We start from the raw sequence: 22,136 nt of genomic DNA, 5'->3' as shown, positions 1-22,136 counted from the left end.
AGAGAGAGAGAGAGAGAGAGAGAGAGAGAGAAGAGAGGGAGAGAGAGAGAAGGGGGAGAGGAAGAGGGAGAGAGGGAGAGGGAGGGAGAGAAGAGAGAGGGCTTTACTTAAAAAAACTTCCTTTTGTCTCTGGACAGGTTTGGTTTTTATTGACCATTGATGCAATTTCTGCTTGCTTCCACCACCTTGAAGCAGTGCCCTTTATTTGGCCTCTAGAACCCTTTTAGCCATCTCATTAACTGATGGTGCTAATAACTGGATAGGTTTTAGTACAGTCCCAGCAGATGCTCTTACATCAGCCATATAGTCTCTCCCTGGGGGCTTCTTTACTCTTACTCATCCTAGACCTTTGCACTCTCCTACTCTGAGTTCACGGGAATGGTCGCTGTGGCTAGAATAAAGCCCCAAAGTAGGAAATGTGCAATTTCACTTGACCTTTTACCTTTGGTCATTTTGTTCAAATGCCAAACAGCACATATTCTTTCCTCTGACTGACCCATCTCTGCTACCAACACTGCTACCAATCTGTCAATCGACAAGCATTTATTAAGCATCTATTATGTACTGGATTGTGACTTTGGACAGATTGTTGCCCTTCTTTGGGACTCAGTTTCCCCATCTGTCAGAGGATAACATTGGAGCTAGATCATTCCTAGGATCCCTTTCATTTCTGACATTCTATGATTCCTTGATAAATAATGTTTTCTTTTAAACAAACTTCTATCGAATTCCTATCAGGGATCAGGTTTGTTAAACTGGTGGCATTGAAATTCCATTTTTTAAAATTATTCAGAGATGGACACATGCTGTGATTGACAAGTTTGCTTTTTGTGTGACCAATGTGTATGGGGCATATGACTACCATCACTCTCTAGGTTTTAATATTCAGTCCAATAACATGCTAGCTGGTGAGGTAGTGAGGGCTTTATCACTGGATGTGTTTAAGGTGCAGCATGTTGTACAAGAGATTCCTTTTCAGGTATAGAGGTATAATAGAACAAGTACCAGACTTGGAATCAGTAAGACCTGGGCTCAGAAACCACCCGAACACTAGCTATGTAACTCTGATCATGTTACTTAAACTCTGAGCCCCAGGTTCCAAATTTATAAAATGGGCTAATATTAGCACTTACCTCATGGGTTGTTCTGAGGCTCAAATATGATGACAGATATAAAGTGTTCTACAAACCTTCAATGTCGATGTATGTCTAGATTAATATCAAGTATTATCATTAGTCAAATATAAGTCGGACCAGATGGCAACAACTAAATTTTGTGTCCAAAAGTGGCATTGATTCTCAAAGGATGAGGATCTGTCACCTTTGGGAAGATGAAATTCAATTCCCACATCCATGAATGAAGATACCACTCATTGATCGTGTGCTGCCTTGTAGTATTTATCTTCTCCTGTCTTGGTCTTCCTAACTACACTGTAAGCTTCTTGAGGGTAGGAAGCATGTCTCTCACTTCTTTGTATCTCCCACAATTCCTATGATTGCCTTGTGATTAGTAAGGTTGCAAAAAATATCTAGAGTTACAAAATGTCCCAACTTATATAAATCAATGAATCAGTAAGCATTCTTAAGCCCTTTCTGTGTGTCAGGCACTAAGCTTGGTGTGGGAGATACAGTGACAGAAATTAGTTTCTAGGAGCTTCTCTTCTATCAGGAAAGACCATGGAGATACACACACACACACACACACACACACTAAATATAAGGGGATTGAGGACTGAGGGTGAATGGGGAGAGTCTTCAGTAGCTATAGGGGATCATCTCCACTGGGACCCAAGAATGCTCTCTTGTAGGCCACCTTATGGCCTAGCCTGGGGCTGGATACACAGTACAGAGGGGTAAAGAAGCAAAATTGATCTTCCCTAGTACTCCTTTCCTTTAAGGGGGCTTAAAGAACAGCTAATCTGCCCCCTCAGGCACTGCAAGAAGTACCACTTCTTCATAAAGACTTCATATAGAGGAAGGTCGCCCTTAAACTGAGGTTATAAAGTTTTTTAAAACTGTTATTGTTCTGACCTTGATGAACACTAAAAAAATATTTCATATGCTAAGAACAGGAAAAGAGCATTACTTATGAAACCATGAATACTCAATCCAGCATGTTAGTCCAAAACTATCTTGTTTGTCTCTGTTCTTTGAACCTCCTTCTGATCTCTGTATATTTTCATTAAAGGCTTCATTGATGCTCTTCTCTTTTTTGCATTGTTCTCACTAGTCTCTGCCCCATTTACTCCCAAAACAAAGCAAAACAACCCTTCCTTGTAATAGGTTAGCAAAATCAAGCAAAGCAAATCTACACATTTACACGTCCAAAATGTATGTCTTACTTTGCACCTCTAGTCCACCCACCATCTTTCTGTCAAAAGAAGAAATCATAACTTCTCTAGATCCCAGGCACCTCATCTTTAAAATGAAGAGAATGGACTCATTTATCCTGCTCTCAATCTATCATCTTATACTTAGTCCTCAGTCCTTTGGAGTTGGGCTTGTTTATTACATTGATCCAAGTTCTAAGTCTTCCAAAGTTGTTTTTATTTATAATGTTTTAGTAATTATATAATTCTTGGTTCTGCTCACTTCACTGCATCAATTCATTCCAGTCTTCCCAGGTTTCTCTGAATCCATCTCTTTTGTGATTTCTTACAAGGAAATAAAAATATTCTATTATATCCATGTAGCATAATTTGTCAACCATTTGCCAATTGATGGATACCCTCTTAGTTTCCAGTTACTCGTTACAACAAAAAGTGCTGCCATAAATAATTTTCGTACCTATTGGTCATTGCCCTCTTTCTTTCATCTCTTTGAGATATGCACTTTTTTAGTGTAAGTACAAATTGCTTTCCAGAATGGTCGAACCAATTCATGGCTCCACTAATTAGGGCCCCTTTCTTCCTACATTCTCTCTAATAACTGTCATTTTCTTTTATTAGCATCTTTGCCTATCTGATCAGTGTGCAGTGGAACCTCAGAGTTGTTTTAATTTACTTCTTTCATTTTTAGTTACTTAGAGCATTTTTTTCATATGGTTACTGTTAGCTTGCTTTTCTTCTTTTAACAATAACTGTTTGTATTTACATAACACTTTAAAGTATATGAAGAACTTTACATATATTATCTCATTTGATCCTCACAGTAGCCCTGGAAGTAGGTGATATTAATATATTTCAATTTTACAAATGAGGAAACTGAAACAGTTTTAATGACATAGCTAGTAAGTGCCTGAGGCAGGAAAAATGCCAGTTCATAGCCTTAGATATATGCCTCTTGTTCTTATATTTCAAAATCAGGTATCTGTACAGCTTGTATGTAATGTTTCATCAGAGAAACTTACTGCAGAGATTTTCCCCCCAATTAACCATTCCTCTTCTAATTTTAGTTGCATTGGGATTTTTTTGTTTGTTTCTTTTTTGTTTGTGTGTTTTCTGTGCAGAAACCTTTAAATCTTATGTAATAAAAATTGTCTATAATATCTCCTGTACTCCTATACTCTTTAACACTTGTTTGGTCAAGAACTCTTTCCTTCTCCATAGTTGTAAAAGTTACCTCCTTTTCCATTCCTCTTATTTGCTTATGTGATCTTTTATGTCTAGATCATTTATCCATTTGGAGCGTATTGTTTCATATGGTATGAGATGTTGGTTTAAGTCTAATTTCTGCCAGACTTCTTTCAAGTTTTCCTAATAGTTTTTGTCCAGTAGTTAGTCCTTACCCCGGTAGTAATTAGGGACTTTGGTTATATTGAACACTGTGCTATCATTTTCCTTTGCTTTTAGATTTTGTGTTTCTAATATGTCCCACTAATCACTTTTTCTAGTTTTTAACTAGTATCAAATAGTTTTGATAAGTATTACTTTGTAATGTAGTTTGATGCCTTGTACTTCCAGGCTCCCTTCTGTCTCACTTTTTTTTTGCATTGTTTCCCTTGAGATTCTTGAACTTTTATTCCTCCAGAAGAATTTTGTTATTTTATTTTTAGCTCTACAAAGTAACATTTTGGAAATTTGACATAGCAAAGAATAAGTAAATTAGTTAAGTTAGGTTTCATTTTTATCATTCTTAACATAGTTCAACTATCCTATTATTTAGGTCTGTCTTTATTTGTATAAAGTATTTTGAAATCATATTCATTTTTATGTGTGCCTTGGTAAGAAGGATTCCCCCAAATTTTACACATACGGTAGTTATTTTTACTGGAATTTATTTCTGTCTCTTCCTGCTGGCTTTTATTGATAATATGTAGAAGGCAAATGATTTGTATGGGTTGATTTTCTGTCCTGCTACTTTGTTTGTTAGTAATTCTTTCACTTATTTTTAAGTTTAATTTCTGAGGCTCTATAAAGAGACTATCATATCATGTGTAAAAGGGGATAATTTTTTTTCTTTTGTCTACGCTTATTCCATCCATTTTTTTCTCATCTTGTTAATAATAGTATTTCAAGAACTGTATCAAATGATAGCTGCAATGACAAACATATTTGCTTTATTCCTGATTTTATTAGAAAGGCCATAGTGTTTCTATACCACATATAAGTCAAGCACTTGCTTTTAAGTAGATACTGTTTATCATATTAGGGAAGAATCCATCCTGTTTCTATGATTTTTCATGTTTTTAACAGAAAAAGGCATTGTATTTTGTCAAAAGTTTTTTCTACATTTATTGACACAATCATATGATTTTTCTTGTTTTGCTACTAATATGGCTTATTATGCTTATTGTTTGCCTAAAATTGAACCAAATCTGCATTCCTCATATAAATCCAGGTCCTAGTATACCAACTTTTTAATATGTTTCTATAAAACCTCTTTGCTAACATTTTATTCTGTATTTTGTGTTGATATTCATTAGGGATATTTGCCTATAGCTTTCTTTTTCTGTTTTGTCTCTCTTTCTTTTAGGTATCAAGACCATATTTGTCTCGGAAGGAATTCGGTAGGATCTCTTATTTCTCTATTTTTGTGAATAGTTTGTATAATATTGGAATGAATGGTCTTTGAATGTTTGATAGAATTCATTTGCAAGTTCATTTGTTCCTGGATTTTTTTCCTTTGGCTAATATTTCTGAGATTGTGCTATTTAAATTTTCTGAGAATCTGTGTATTTTATATATTTTTAAATATTCATCTCTTCCATTTTATTTATCAATTTTGTTGTTATATAATTGGGGATATAATTTCCTTTATTTCTTCATCATTTTTTCTAAATTATTTTTTTTATTTTTGATACTGGTAATTTGGTTTTATTCTCTCTTTTTTAAAAGAACAAATAAGTTAACAGCTTGTTATTATATCTTTTTTTCAGACAAAACACACCTAGTTTTATTTATCAGTATAATGGGTTTTTTGCTTTAAATTTTACTCATCTTTTTTTTTTGCTTTTTGACATTTATATTTTTGTGTTTAGTTGACTTAAAAAAATAATTTGTGACTTCTCTAGTGTTTTCCCCCAGTTGCATACCCAGTTCATTAATTTGTTCCTTTCCTCTTTTGTTGATGAAAGTATTTAGTGAAAAAAACATGTGTACCTAATAGCCACTTTTGATGCATCCCCATCATCATTTTCTTTTATGAAATTATCTAATAATTCTTTGATTCTTCTTTTGACCCATAAGTTCTGTAGGATTGTTATTTAGTTTACATTTAGGTATGAATCTTTTATTAAAAGTCCTTTCACTGATCATAATTTTTATTTAATTGTGATCAGTAAATGATGTGTTTGATATGTCTTTTATTCTGCATTTGTTTATGAGGTTTTAATGCCCTAGTACACAATTTTTATAAAAGTGTCATACACAGCTAAGAAATACATATATTCCTATATGTATCCATTCAGAAATTGACAGATCTATGATATTTAATTTTTCTAGAGAGATAGGTGGTTCTATGTTTCATCTCTGTGTTAACCACTCAAAGAGAGTGCTGAAAAAGAAAGAATGTGATCAACATTAGTGATCTGTGATTGAAATGACATGCTTTCTTCTTCCCCTCCTTTCTTCCCTTTGCCCAGGCTCTGAACTCTGGTTTTATACTTTCTTTCTTTATAACCCTCTTTCTGAAGTTGAACTTTATTTTGCTTATTACTGTTACCTCTCTGACTCTCACACTTCCTTTCAAATTTCCCTCTCCCCTTTACCTATATCTGCCCATTGATTTCCTGGGATTAGTGCATTACTATACGAACTTCTTTGTGTGTTTTTGTGTATATGTATGTGTTCAACACTTCTTGTGTTCATATAAGAGTGAAATTCACGAGCTTTCCATTCACCCCAGCCATTTCTCCTTGTTTGTATACTCTTTTTTTCATGCATCCTATGAGAAACAGTAAGTTCAAGCCTTATTCCGCATTTCTTTCCTAGTGTATTCCTTTTACCCTCCATTTTCTTTTATCTCTTAAGATAAGACAGAACTAACTTCAGTTCCTTCATTTGTTTTATTTAATTCCCTCTGTGACCCTTGAAGACATTAGGATTATGAAGGGTCATTTATCACTTCTTTACCTAGAAATGTACTTTATCATTATTTAGACCCTTCCAGTTTCACTTTTTTACTTTTTTTTTACTTTTCTAGGTTTCCTTTTAACTTTTGTGTTTACAATTCAATATTTCTATTCAGCTCTGGTTTTTTCATCAGGAATGCTTGAAAGTTTTCTTTTCCATTAGAGGTTCATTTTTCTTCCTCATAAGATTGTGCTCAGTATTTCAGAGTAAGTTATTCTTGGTTGCAAGCCTTTAGTCTTTTGCTGTTTGGAATATCATATTCCATGATTTTCTCTCATTTATAATAGTTGCAGTATAGTTTCATTGACCCTTGGTACTTGAATACTTTCTTTCAAAATGTTTTTGTAGTACTTTTTCTTTACCCAGAAGCTCTGGATTTTAGCGATGACATTTCTGGGGGTTTTCATTTTGGGTTTCTTTCAGGAGAAGACTGATGACTTTTTTTTCCTAATTTTGCTTTCCCCTCTGATTCTAGTAAATATGGGCAATTTTCAATTAGGATACATTGAAACATGGCACTCAGGCTCTAAAAAAAATTTTAGTCATGATTTTCAGGAAATCCAATGTCTTAAATTATTTCTCAACCTGTTTTCCAGGTCAGTTGTTTTTCATAGTATATCTTATATTTTCTTTTGATTTGGTTTTAATTATTCTTGTTTCCTCATCTGGGGAGTTATTTATACCAACAAAATAGCTTTAGTCCCTACCACCAATATGGAATCATTGAGTCCTGTTACTTGGGTAAAGGTTTCCACCCTCTCTTCTAAACGATTTACTATCCTTTTAATTATTCCTTACTCCAGAGCTCTTGTTTTACTCATAATTCCATTTTTAAAATCTCCTGCTTCATTTCTCCAGATACTCTTGTAGTCCTCGTGGTCATGCCATCCTTTCTTCTGATATTGTTCCTTGTATTTCTTGATCATTATTAAATCTTGTGCCTTTTTTAGATAACTCCTATTGTTATGTGTGGGAGAGTTGGGCTTCTCTATGCCTTATGACCTTTCATGTTGCTGTCTTACCCAAAAGTCTCCTGAAGGAAAGCAGGGAATCCTAAGAAATGGGGGTGAGGAAAGAGTGCATTCCAGGAATAGGGGACAGCCAGTGCATTATGTCTATGCCCTTATTTTTTTGGAGGTAGTAACTGAAACCAGAGAACCAAAAGTGATTTTCCCCAAAATCACACACAATCTAGTAGTGGCAAATCTTGGACTATGACCCAGTTCTTATGATTTCTTTCCATGATACTCTGTAAGTTGGATGAAAAACTGAGTTCTTACTGACCTTAATAAGACCACAGAGCAACTAACTTAATATTTGGTCTCAGAATTGGTAGAAATTTAGGGCAAAAAAAAGATTATTTGCATGGAACAACTACATTATAAATGATAATTTTAGCATCATCATGCAGTTTAGACTTCTGCTATTGTTACTAACTCACAATTTTGTGCAAATTATCTTACAGTGGGGGCAGTTTGCAAAGTTTTATCTTGGCTTATACAGGAAAAAATATTGGGAAGCTTCAGCAGATTTGCAGTTTAACTGTGGACTAGAGAAAAAATCCATCTCCCCATCCCAATCCCCCAGTTTAGGAATGGATGTTTTCTTTATTTTTTTCTTGTTAAAGCTTAATAAAAGTGTCCTCATTAAGGAATCCTCTAGGTCCAGATTGAATTCACTTCAATTCACACTTTATTCAGTGCCTACTAAGTGCAAGGTCCTGTACTAGGTTCTGGGGATACAAAGACACAAAGGAAACAGTTCTTGCTCTCAGGAAGTTGTTAAACTGAATGCACCATTTCCCATTAAGCATGCACAGGGTACAGCTTCCTAGATATCCATGACTCAGGCAGCCCTTATAGACAACTGCCAATTTCTCTTCTGAGCAAGAACAGCTAACTTTTCTGTGGCACTTTAAACCTTGCAAAGTGCTTTGCATACATTATTTCATGGGATCCTCACATATGGAATAAAAGGTCTAGAAAATCAATAGAAATAATAAGAGTATAAATTAAAAGGAAATAGAATTACTAGACAAACTTTATTAAAACGCAATAATCACTAAAACTATTTGGTACTGATTAAAAACCAGAAAAATCAATTCAATGGAATAGACTAGAGAAATAAACAAGAAAAGGGCTGTTTAAAATAATTGTCAAGTGTTTGCTATACCTTTAATTTGTTCTTAATTAATGAGAGAAGTAATACATTTTTGATGCATACTGATTGGAAAAGTAGAAAGCAGTTTGGCAGAAATTAGGGTTAGATCAACATCATACACCATATACCACAATGAGCTCAAAATTTATGAGACCTAAATTTAAAAGGTTATATCATTTTTATGTAAATTTTTGCACAAATAAAATCACTGAAGACAGAATTAGAAAATAAGCAGTAGAGTAGGGGAAATATTCATATCAAATAATCAGTAAAAAACAAAATAATGTCCAGGTTGCATAAGGATTTGACACAAACATGTAACACTAGTAGCCATTCCAATAGATACATGGTTAAAGGTTATGAACAAGTTTCAAGTTATAAATGATAATTTCAAAAATGTACTCCAGACCACTAATTGTAAGAACAATGAAAAAAAGTGTAAAACTCTGTAGATTTATCTCATACCCTGAAAATTAGAAAAGATGACACTGCCCCCCAAACTAAAATATTGGAGGGGCTATGAGAATACAGATACACTAATACATTATTGGAGGAATTGTGAATGGGTCCATTACATTCTGCATGTCAGTTTGCAATCATGCAGGGAAAATGAATATACCACAAGTCTATACCAGAGGTTTCAAGCATATGGCCTGTAATACTCTCTAGTGGGGCTTGGATGAGATTCAAATGAAATTGGGAAATAATTAACAAAATAAAAATACAGTAAAACATAGCTAATATGTGGTTTTCTAAGTCAATATGCAGCCTTCAGGGATCTTTATGTATGGTTTAGTGTCCCTGTTTCTATTTGAGTTTGTCACCACTAGTCTCCCCCAGCAGTCATGGCAGCTCTCTTTGTGGTATCAAAGAACTAGAAAAAAAAGTGAATGCTCATTGATTGGAAAATAGCTGAAAAATCTAGGGTAGATGAATATAGTGGAATATTAATTATTACCATAATAAAAGAGGAATAGGAAGAATTTGGAGAAATATGGGAAGATCTATATGAACTGATATAGAGTGAAATAAGCAGAAAGAAAAGAACTATGACATTGTAAATGGAAAAGAAACTGATCTCTGAAGAATTGCAAAAGTCAGTGATAGTCTTGGAAAAAAGGTAATTAAACATACTTCCTTCCTCATGGCAGACAGACAAGGTTAGGATAAGCTTAAAATAGTGTGTATTCATGTCAAATGTTGTCATTGTATTAGGTGTTTTTTCTTAGTTTTTCCTTGTTACAAGGGATGGTTTAATCAGGAAGGAGGAGCAGGAGGCGGGGAAGGGAGTCTTTTCCCTGAAAAAGACTGATATAAAGACCAAAAGAATAAATGTATGTGTATATGTGTGTGTGTGTTTTAAATATTATGGGAATTTGTACTTTAGAGCTAGACAGGAACCTTAGAGAACATCTAGTCCAACCTTGTCATTTATACAGTGGATGAACCTTAGTTCTGGAAAAGGGGAAGTGGTTTGCCTGAGTTCACACAGGTTGTACGTAACAGAAGAAGAATTTGAATTCAGGTCATAAGATTATAAATTTAAAGTTGAATGAGACTTTAGGATTGTAACTCTAGAGCCAGAAGGGCTCTTAGAGGTCATCTAATTCAATTCCTCTCCTCTCATTTTACATGAAGAAACTGAATTGTAGAGGGAGAAATAACTTGCCCAAGGTCAAAGAGATAGTAAATGACAGAGACAGGATTTGAACACAGGTCTTCTCATTATGGAACCAGAGCTCTTCATTGTACTACACTGGTTTTCTGAGTCCATATCCACTGCTCTTTCCACTAGACATCTTTATAGCAATGTCATAAATGTGAACAAATTTCAGAATGCAGAATTTTAAAACTGGTGTCATGGGTATTTAGAAGATTGTTGAGAATTTGGAAAGATTGAAGGGTAGCATGATGGAGTGGGAGCTAGGACTCAGCCACTAACTTGCTGGGTGATGTTAGCCAAGTCACTCATTTCTTAGAGTCTAAAATTGGAAGGGACCTTAGAGGTCACCTTGTCTGCTCCCCTCAGTTTACATGTGAGAAGACTGAAGCCCACTGTGGGGAGGTGACTTCTTCTAGGTCATACAGGTGCTAAGTAGCAGAGTTCAGATTTGAAGCCACTTCCTCTGAGTCCAAATCCAGTTATGTTTCTGCTATGCTATGACCAGCTTCTCTGGGCCTCAGTTTTATCACCTGCCACTTAAGGGGATTGACGTAGGTGATTTCTATCAGTTAATGTTTCTAAATCAGTACATCTACATGAATGTCCATATTCAAGAGAGGTTTGGGAGGCTCCAGATACCATCATAAAGAGGACTAGGAGCCATCTATATGAGAGTTGTAGTATTCACCTACCTGAAGGGAGGGGGAAGATTATTTTTAGCTATAGCAATCAAGGTTATCTATGTTTTCACCCTAGACCATCTTATACCTTCCCTCCCAGTAAGCCCCAAAACCTTCAACTTGGAGTCAGGAAGACTTAAGTACGAATCCCTTTTCAAAAACCCTGGGCAAATCACTTCACCATACTGAGCCTCGATTTTCTCTTTTCTATAATGGGGATGATAATAGCTATAGCAGTTAACTTGTGGGGTTGTTGTGAAGATCACATGAAATTATGTTCTCATTTCAAAAAGTAAAGCAATTTATAAATCTTAGTTATTCAGTTAGTAAATACTCAGTTATTAAAACAGGGCAGACCTAGAGGAGGCGGCACTACAATGGATAGAGTGCTGGGCTCTATCAGGAAGACATATCTTTATGTGTCCAAATCCGGTCTCAGACACATACTGGCTGTGTGACCCTGGGCAAGTCACTTAACATTGTCTGCCTCATTTTCCTCATCTGTAAAATGAGTTGAAGAAGGAAATAGCAATCCTCTCCAGTATCTCTGCCAAGAAAACCCCAAATGGGTTATGATACTACTGAAAGAACTGAACAACTATTAAAACACCTAGTGTAGTGGATAGAGAGCTAGCCTCAGTATTAGGAAGATCTGTGTTCGAGTCTTGTCTCTAACAAATATTATATGTGTGAGCCTGGGCAAGTCACTGAAACATTCAGAGCCCCCAGGAAGCTCTTGAAGACTCTAATTTGCAGAAGTGATCCTGATCTGCATTGGTGGAAGGGGTTTCGTCATGAGAAGGTCCCTGCCCCAATGAGATCACAGTTTCAGATCCATTGTGCTGAAAGAAATAGATGTGACTTTTGTTGTACATGACTACTGTAATCTGGGTTTTCTGCTACATCAGTAGCTGCTAATGTTATCGGAGGCTTGAGTGTTTTTGTGAATGGAATGTTTGGTCCCATATATATTTGCCCATCCTACCCATGTGAGGTACCTAGAGAGTGTAGACTTGCCTTGTGTGCTGAGTTCAGATTCCTTTAATTAGATTTTCATTAAGTACAACATGGGAGAGTTGGCATTAAGCTCAGGCCACTTCTAGCCCTTTTATCTCAGGCTTTTTGGATGAATTGTGTTTTCATTTTAAATAGAATAAATCTATTTTTTTCTGCTCTTTTGTGCCTCCAGTTCATACTTTATCAGTCAGTCCAATCTCATCTCTGAAATTTCCATGTCCTTGGATATTGATAGGCTAATAGGATGTTGACCTTGTTTCCTGATCACTCCTTTAATTTCTGTTCACAGGATTTTCAGTTGCTAAACCTAACACCTTAACTGTCCTAGAAAATTCCATTTGATTCTACTGGGAATTTCCTTCCCCCTTCTCAGTGCTCCCTCCCTCCTTTCCTCCCTCCCTTAAAATGGAAACTGCTGGCTTCTTTTTGCTTTTCAGTATTTTCTTTGGGGAATGGCATCTTAAGTAGATATCCCCTTACTCTCATAGTTTCTCTTTCCGCTTTTCACGTTTTTTTTTTTTGCTTCTGTCAGTGCTTTGGACTGCCTGGCTGCTTTTCTTCCTACATTTCCTTTGCTGATCCCCACTTTCTTCTTCAGGCTCTTTGACTCTGATCTTATCCTGCAGTCTTCATGTAGGGAATTCTGTCTTGTTCATGCCTTTGAGCCTCACGCTTCGGGTTTGGGGCCAGTAAACTAACCACCTGGTAGACTCTGGAGAGAGAAGTTCATCGAAGGAATTGCAGGATCTAGATGTGAGATGGAGTTAGACAAGAGCCTTGGAGATCATCTAGTCCAATCCTCTCATTTTACATATAGGGAAAGGGAAGCCCAAAGAGGGGAGAGGACTTAGAATCTTTGAATTCTGGAATGTCAGAACGAGAGGGGGCTTTCAAGATCACTCAGTCCAACCCCTTCACGTTATGCTTAGAGAAACTAAGAACCATGGAAGGTAAGGAACATAAAGTTATAGGCTGATGGGTCTGGAAGGGACATTTGAGGTCATTTAGTCTTAATCTTTCATTTTACAGATGAGGAAACTGAAACCCAGAAAGTAAAGGGACAAATAATTTGGAGAAAAAGGGGCCTTTGAAACTACCTTCATTTTGAAACTATCCTTTATTTTACAGATGGAGAAACTGAGGTCCAGAGAGGGGAAGGGAGCCAGATAATTAGAGAAATAAGAGGCCTCCACATAATCTAATGTAACCTCCTCATTGTATAGGTGGGGAAACTGAGGCCCAATAAGGAAAGCGGCATATAGAGAAGGAAGAAATCTTGAGGTATTTTAGTCCAGCCCTCATATTTCACAGATGGGTAAACAGAGTCTCAGCAAAAAAGGAAAGGATATACACAAATCATGGACTTGGAACTGAATGAGATCTTTGATATTGTCAAGTCAAACTCCTTTTTAACTGACACAAGATCACCCAACTGCAACTCACCTTCCTCCAGCCCTTTTCCCCTTAGTCTCTCCCCAGACTAAGCAGTGAGCAGAACTGAGAAGTTATCCTGCCTGTGACTTCCTACCAAACTGATTAGCAGTTGGATAAGGCCGATCAATACCCATGGCTCTCTGCCCATCGTTAACAGAGACAAACATCACTGATCAGTGCCACCAACAGTTTCATGTCTCTATGTAGAAATACCCCCCATGAATGAAAAGGCCTTACTACAGGCAAAGAAAGCACAGTTTCTGTATATTTCAGGAGAACTATTCACAACAATAGTCAGCAGGTACATAGCCCTTTAAGGTTCGCCTAACACTTGACACAGAAAGACCTAGGGCTGAAAGGAACCTTAGAGGCCTTGTAGCCTTTCCCTCTCATGTTATAGATGAGGCATCTAGGCCAAAGGAGGTCAGTGACTTGCACAAGGTCAAACCCATTTTCTCATTTCACCCACCACAGCCTGTGTTATTGTTCCCTTTATTTTCCAAATGAGGAAACTGGGGATCAAGAGAAATCAAGTGACTTGCCCAGGACCACATAACTAGTGTGTAGTAAGCAACTGAGACAAGAACCCAGGTTCTTCTGTCTCTAAGTCTATTATTCTAGCCACTCCACTCTGATGCCTCTCAAATTATAAAATATAGAAGGACAATGGAAAAAAGCTGCATTTAGAATCAGATGACCTGAGTTCCAATCCTATCTCTAGTGCTTCTTTACCTGTGTGATCTTGGGCAGTCACTTAAGCTCCCAGAGTCTCAATTTCCTCTTCTGTAAGAATATGGAGCCTCTAAGGTCTCTCCTAGCTCTAAATCTGTGACCCTATGAACATTGAGAATGATAGATATGAAGGCGCTGCCTTTCTTATAAAACCCAGTGTCATGGCTGTAATCTGAATTTGATCAGATGAAATTCCTAAATGTTGCTTCACAGTTTCAGATTCATTTGGTTAGGCTTTTGTTGTTGTTGTTGTTGTAGAGGCCTGCTGTCATGGGGGAAGTAAAAACTCTGCCCAGAAGTCTTTGTGCTTTCCATGGCAGCTGGGAGCCACATTTCTAGCCAACAGAGTCCCTTGAATTGATGATTTTTAAACCCATCTCGTCAAGCATTTCCTGCCCTATTTGCCAGGCATGCACCAGAGATGCTAACTCGAAAATTAGACTTAATTCGGGTCCCTTTGACTTCCATGGCCAGGAGGTTGTGTGCATTCATATTATAACTCCAGGAAGTTGGGAAGGAAATTGAGGCTCTGGAGATTGTAATTGGTGTCTATGACCCAATTATTACTGTGATTTTAGTGGACTTCAAATAAAGGAAGAGTCAGCGCCACGAACTGGTGGCCCGGTTTCTAACAATGGCTGCTAGTCTGGTGTTGAAAAGACCCTGGGATGAGGGAGAGTGACGTTGCTGTACATTTTTGTTTTAATCCTGACACTTCTGTGTATTCCCAGGATTGCCAATTAATTACAGGACAGCCAGAATAAGGATGCTTGGCATGTGCCTCACTATAAGAAGTTCATTGTAGCAAATTGGCCATCCTAATTGTGTTTTGTTGGTGGTTTTGTGGTTCCCAAACTTAATTTTGGAGGCCTTACTCGAGGAAAATTCCCAGTGTCCCCATTGCTTTGACACTGGAATAAAGAATATTTTATTCTGAGCTGGATTTTCCCGCCTTGGGCAAAGAGTGGGAGGGAGAATAAGCTGTTAGAAAGGTGCATTCACACTGAAGTGTGGGTGGCTGCAAGTCAGGAGAGAGGAGGGTGCATTTGGCAGGTCTAGGCAGGTAATGGGTTGGAGGTGGTGGTGCTGTGTGTTGGGGGGGGGGGGGAGTGTCAGTTAATGCAGGTAGGACCAAGCAAGTTCTTTAGGTCTAGGCAGGGAAGGCAAATAAGATAGGCAAATAAAGGCCAAAGTCCAGGACGTCTGTAAAAGCAAGGGGGAATGAGCCAGTCAACCACATAGGTGCCAGCAAATAGGGCGGTGACCTCTGAGCCGAGGGCTCACCCTCTTTCCTCTCCGTCCTGGTTTAATAGCTACCTCTGTGTTTGGGGGGCGGGGTCCCCCAGCTTTGTGCTTGCAGTTATTGGAAAGGCAGAGCAAAGAAGGGCCTGATCACTGCCCCAGGTTCAGGAAACTAGCCTTAAAATGGCACTTGCAAGGAGTGGGAGTGTGGGAGATTCGAAAGCTACAATTTGCAATTTTCCATTGCTATGGAGAAAAGGTCTTCCCACATACATGCAACAATAGTACACCTCTCACCCAGTAAAGTCGTTCTTTTAATGCTTGGTCTCTGCCAGTTCCTGGGGCCAGCGGCAACCTGGTTTGGAGAATGAGGGAGGCTGAGCCCCATAGTAATGGTAGTTCTATGGAAGTGCTTCTAGGAGCTGGCCCTTCTCAGGGGCTGGGAGTTGGCCCCAGTAAGGTGCTGGATCCTAGATCTCGAACTGACAGAGACCCTATAGTTCATCTAATCCAACCCCCTCATTTTACAGAGCATTAAACAAAGGCTCAGGGAGGGTAAGGGATTTGCCCAAGGTTACATGTAGGATCCTAGAGAAGGGACCTCAGGAACCATCTAGTTCAACCCTCCTATTTCATAGAGCAGAAAACTGAGCCCCAGAAAGTTCAAGTGTCTTATCCAGGTTCACAGAGGTGGCTATAGAAATGACTCCAGAGACAGGCATAAGTCAACTTACCTCAGAAAGGCTCCTTTAAAAAAATCCTATTGATCTTTTTAAAAAATATTGCTGGTACTTCACAATGTCTCCTTTCCCTCCTTGCCCCCTAACCAATAGAACCCTGCCTTGAAATAAAGTCCAATGATGGAAAACAAATCAATGCAAAGGTCATGGCTGAGAATGCATGCCCCATTTTGCACCTGTAGACCCCCACCTCTGCAGAGAGAGAGGGAAGTGTGCTTCACCTTCAAAGAGATTCATATCTCTAGCCCAAGAGTGAGCAGAAATGCCAATAAAGTTGAAATCGTTTCTAGGAAAAACCAATTAAAGCAGGATAATTGGGTTGAAATGTCAGGAACCTTCAGCCCCACCCCTTTCCTGCAAACTTTGGCTGCAAATGGCTAAAACACAAAATATGCTGATTCGTCTTGATCTCTTGACATGGAGACCAACACTCTCAAATATTTTCCAGGGCCTTAGATCAAAGCAAATGCAATCAATAGATTCAAATCCTGGCCATCCCAGGCTTCCCTAACTCTGCTGGGAACTCCTTCAGAGTACTTTGATATTTTCTGTGTGTTCCATATATCATTCCCATTCCAAGCCCTTTTGGTCCTAAAGGGTTCATTGAAATCAAACCCCTCATCAGAGTAGTTTACCTATGTTACTTGTCCTTTACTGAGGCAAACCAAAGTAATATTAATATAATAATCATCATCATCATCATTATATGATAATGACAAGATCTGCAAAATTATATATATTCTCTCATTTCAGCATCACAGTAACCCTGTGTCCAAGGTCACACCTAGGCTCCTAGAGAAGAGACCTCAGGATTAGGTACTATTATTATACCCACTTTACAGATAAGAAATCTGAGGCTGAGAGCATCAAACTTGTCCAGGGTCACCCAGCTAATAAGTGTGAAAGGTAGGATTTGAAGCCAGGGCTTCCTGACTCCAGTGCTATGCACATTCCCTCTCTGAGTTAGAATCCAGAAGATTAGTCCATTTGTGACCAGGTAGATACCAAGGGTGAGGATGTTCAAATAACTTCCCTTATTTATAGTGATCTTCCATTTGGAAATGATGAAACCCATCCTTGTGCTGAGCCTTCTGTGTTTTTTTTTGTTTTTTGCTTTTTGGAGGGCAATTGGGGTTAAGTGACTTGCCCAAGGTCACACAACTAGTTTTTGTGTTAAGGGTCTGAGGTCAAATTTGAACTCAGGTCCTCCTGACTCCAGGGCCAGTGCTCTATTCACTGCACCACCTAGCTGCCCCCTTCTGTTTTCATTCACTTGAGATTTGCTAAAAAAAAAAGCTTTAAGAGAGCAAGGAGAGTTGTTCCCCTCTACACCAGGAAAATGGCTTTGTGAACACCCTCAAAATAAGATGTGGAGCCAGAAGGGGCTTTAGAGCTAGTGGAGACCCATCCCCTTCATTTTTTCAGAGAAGGAAACCAAGGCTCAGAAAAATGAAAAATGACCTGTTCAAGGGCACGTACCAGGGATGAGACTTGGGCCTAGGTCTTCTGGCTCCATTAGTGACTTTTAGTACAAAATTTATTATAGCAACATGATTGAAAAGGCTGCCCCATTTTTGCCTTTTCCTTGAATCCTCGAAATTCTCCTTACAGGAAAGGCAATCTCTAAACATGCATTAAGCTACACCCTGTTATCAGGGGAGGTCATAGAATCTGCAGCCATGTTGGTCTTTGAGAAGAGAGATTCTCATAGACTGGGTTGAAGGCCAGGCAGTTCTGAAAGTGGGTGGATGAACTGGGCCATTGCAAAGGTTCCTTCCAGCCCTGTGATCTTGAGTCTTTTATATGACCTCATTTCCAAAGGAACTGCCTTTTCCATTAGCTCTAAGCAGGCTCTATTGCACATATTTTCAGTCATACATGCAGTGGGAATAGGAAAGCAGGCCTCCAGCAGCGATAATTTGAGGGACAAAAGATAGAGTTTTATTATGTGTTCGTTTTTCCAGGACTCTGACAACGTATTAAAGAATATCCAATTTACCAGAATTCTTTGTCACTAACTCTTTAAACATCCTGGTTCATGAAATCAGGGTTGATTAAAGACTAAAGGTATAACTTCAGTTATGGAACATTTTTTTTTCCTGTAGTCTTCCATTAGCTTTAAAAGCCCTTGTAATAGGAGATCTGGACATGGGAACTCTCTTATGGGATTGAGAGGCTGAAGGGAGCTTATATTCCACCCCCTCCCCAATTTTATAAAGGTCCAGAGAAAGGAAATGACTTGCTCAAGGTCACACATAGATCTAGACCTGGAAGATCTGTCATCTAACCCGTTAGCTCTGCCTCTCAGCTTCGTGTCTGTTAAACAGCACAGAGTTCCATGGCACTCCTCTGGAGACTCTAGGCCATGCCATTCAACCTATTTTGAATCTACCTAACTGCTGTGCTATTATCTAGCCCTCATCATCCCATCAATGAATAAGAATAGTATAAGGGTCTTTGTTTTTAAAAGAATCTGGAGAAACTACATGTAGCATTTCTTGGATCTACCAATCCATTGACACTGTGAAAGAAGGGAAATAAAGTTAGTCTGTTAAGATCCATTCCTGATGATGCCATGCTGGCTTTTTGCAATCATTGCTTCCTTTTCTAGATGTTCACTGACCCTCCTTTTCCTAGCATGTTCTCAAATACCTTGGCAGCAGAGTATAAGATCTGGTAAATCCTACTAAGCTGGAAAGGCTTTGAGTATGATCCCAGTGATAAATTGTGATTGCAGCTTGACTGCTAGGTATAGAGAGACTCATTAGGCTCTAGCATTAAGCACATAATAAATGCTTATTGAGTGATTACACTATTGGAGAGAAGAGAAACAGGACATTACAGAGCTATTCGAGTATTTTGACTTGTCTCTCGGTGATGTTATGTGGCCGTGAATCATAGAACACCACAATCTCCAAAGAATCAAAATTGTAGGTTACCCAAACGGTAATGAAAAGACATGGTGTGTGTAAGGAGGGTATAGTGTATTCTTGATGACTTACACATGGTAAGACATCATCAGGAATGTGTATGAACGGAAGGGGAAGTAGACCAGTCAAGCAGCAAGAGCAAAGGATAACAAAGGCACATTCCAAGTCGTAGCCACCAAATCTTGAGAAAAATCCAGATTTTCCAATAGACTAACCTTCTGAGTGTTGGGAGATCCTTCATGGAGTATTTATAGAAGACCATGGACGAGAATTGCACAGGATCAAAAGGACTGGATGGGTGGATATCTACACTAGGGAGGGAAGGGCCCATGTAGCTCAAGTTATGGAAATAGTGAATTATAACAGTACTAAAAACCACAGAACCTCAAGCAGATCATCGAATATTTTCATGCAGCAAAGCATGTCTTTGATTTCCCAACTTTGAAATGGGCATAATCCAATCAACCTTACAGAATATTACAAAGAATAATATTCTTGAAACTTCTTTGCCTCCATGAATGAAAAGTTCTATGCACAGGCCAAATATTCTTGCCATCTCAGCAAACGTGCAGTTTGGTTTTCCATAGGGCCCTCAACAAATCATGGCTGGCAGCTGCAATTTGAGGTTCTTCCTGTGTGGCTTCAAGGCAGCCTGACCAAAATCTGAGCATGGAAACACAACCTTAACCCAAGCAAGTTGGAAGACTTGAAAGAGTCGAGTGCCTTTTAAAAATGTTGTCAGCTTGCCAACTAAAGCAGCGTGGGTCAGGTGTGCCATGTGTTTCTACAGCCAAAATAAATGGCCACAAGAAATACCGAGGTAACACAGATGTCAGAAAGGCTTCAACTGGAAAGAAAGAAAACACTGTTTTCTTTGTTTGTGTGTGGGGGGAGGGGGTATGGTAGGGGGAGTTGATATATGAATTGAAAGGACGACCTGCCTAGATATTGTTTTTCTATGATATTCTAGAGCAGGCATCAGCAGTGTTTTTATGGTATGTGCTGAGCTGAGGTGGGTACAAAGAACAGGGCATAAGAAGAACAAGGCAGAGGTGACCTTCAAAATCACCATTTTGCGGAAATTCTTTTTAAAAAAACGTCCAGAACCTCAATCCTTATTTATCAAGGTTCTTTGTAATGTTTTGTACATTTATCACTTACCTAAACATCTTCAAGATGGATATAAATTCTGTCAGTCAGAAATGATTCCTCCTTTCTCACCCTGACCTAGGCCTTTGTCCCCCTTCATTTATGCTCTTAGCCTGTCTCCTTCTGTGCCCCTGACTGTGTGCTTCTTGTAAACTCAGGTCCTCCTGACTCCAGGGTTGGTGCTCTATTCACTGTGCCACCTAGCCACCCCACTATGTGCTTCTTGTGGCCAGGGACTACATTTCGCTTGTCTTTGCACCTATCCCAGCACCTAGTTCAGGCACACAGTTAAGTAAGTGTGCTTCATGTTGAGTCAATTCAATACTCCAAGATAATGGAATGAACTATTTTTTTTAAATGAGGGGAAAAAGTATTCCCTGGAAGGATTTCTTCTCATGTCTCAGCGTGAAGTCCTTTCCTTCCATCCCCAACCCCCATTCTCATCACAGTCACTGTAAGGGAAATACATTCCAGGGGCTGAGCCACAGGCCAAGAAATGGACAGAAGCCACTTGAGAGTCCCTTATCTTTACTCCCTAACCTTGGTAAGGGCCCACTATTGTCCATTGTCAGGGAAATGTCTCCTTCCCCAGAGGCTGCCAGGGCCACCTCTACGGTCATTCCAGGCACTGGCCCAATTTGAAAGCTGGATGAGATTTCAGAGGATTCCAGTGAGAGATGGCCTCAGACCTGTCATTCGTTGTCTTACTGATCCAGGGGCTTTCAGACCCCTGGAGGGTGCTTAATGGAAAATCCTTTATGGTAATATTCTATAAGGGAGTGAGTGTTTAACTTTCCACTAAACTTGTGCACCCTTCTACTTATAATGTCTTCAGAATTGTTCAGAACACTCAACCTGTGGGATCTAGTAGCAAGTCCTTTCTCAAGGCCCAAGTGCCTGTTTTCATTTTGTAGACATGCTTAAGGACTGGGTGTAATGATGCCACAAGAAGGGTGAAGAGGTTGCAACCCCCAGTGATTCCAGAGGTCACTCACCTTATCTTGTTAGCAAATGCAGAACACAGGGGTCAAGATCAGAAGTGTCACAGGTATATGCCTTATGTGTCGGGCTTCCTTTTAGAAAAAGGCACATCTCTGGAAAACAGCTTTCTTGCCCTCTGCATTGAGGATAGCATCTTCATGGTAGCCCCCATATAATTCAGTACATGCTTATGGGGCACCTAGTATGTGCAAGGGTCCTATGCTAAGTGCTAGGCTAAATCCAACAGTTCCTGCCCTCTGGAAGTTTGGCTAGTACCAGGCTAGTGTTCCAAAATATACAAACCTCCTTCTTATTTAAGCTTCCCAAATATCTCAAATGATGTTGCAGACCTTTGGGATTTGAATTGAGGTTAAGGTTGAATTTCTTTTAAACCCAAGCACGTTGCAGGAAAAACTCAGGCAGAATGTCTCTCTGGCATTTCCATACCAGGTATTCAAACTGGCCATGTGAAATAACTTTGGAGTGTGGGGGAATGCCTTTGAAAATGTTCTAAGTCAGCAATATTTCTTGTGAGTAAGAGCCGTGGAGCTGCTGGCTCAGTGAGGGAAGCACCAAATTACCAGAAGGCAGTGTCCCTGCCCTCTGGGAGCTTACTCTTTAACTGAGGAGACAGAACTGAGGCCCCAAATACTTGGAGAGCAAGACTAGGTCATCGGGCACATTAATCAGTCAGTCACCAAATATTAATTGAGTACCTGCTAGATGAGCAGTCCTGCACTAAGCACTGGACAGGATACAGCTGAAATGGAAGACACAAACTGGCATGCCCTCACAAGGCTTATAGTCTGGTTTATCAAGACAATTCTTACACACAGACAAAGCCATTGTCCATGGTTATAGTGTCTCACTAAAAAAGCATTTGTCACATCTCTCCTA

General features: G+C 38.9%; 1 protein-coding gene across 16 annotated transcripts in view; it reads left to right on the top strand.

The window, feature by feature from the left end:
* The window catches only part of MBNL3 (muscleblind like splicing regulator 3), a 163,643-nt gene that overhangs the window by 37,476 nt on the left and 104,031 nt on the right, over positions 1 to 22,136 (top strand). For 11 of the 16 annotated variants that reach the window (XM_069074085.1, XM_069074082.1, XM_069074087.1 and 8 more), the window contains one exon: positions 4,914 to 4,947. The exons of 4 other annotated variants lie outside the window; for them this stretch is intronic. The gene's annotated coding sequence lies outside the window, so the exon portion shown is untranslated. Of the gene's footprint in view, positions 1 to 4,913; positions 4,948 to 19,696; positions 19,930 to 22,136 lie in introns of all 16 variants that reach the window. One more of the 16 variants, XM_069074084.1, reaches the window with a different exon arrangement.

Source organism: Petaurus breviceps, unplaced genomic scaffold (genome assembly GCF_028583685.1).
Source record: "Petaurus breviceps papuanus isolate PSGF00001 unplaced genomic scaffold, PetGlider_PUasm1.0 90881, whole genome shotgun sequence".
Taxonomy (NCBI): Eukaryota; Metazoa; Chordata; class Mammalia; order Diprotodontia; family Petauridae; genus Petaurus; species Petaurus breviceps.
The sequence above is the reverse complement of the archived record's forward strand: the minus strand, read 5'-3'. Positions and strand labels throughout refer to the sequence as shown.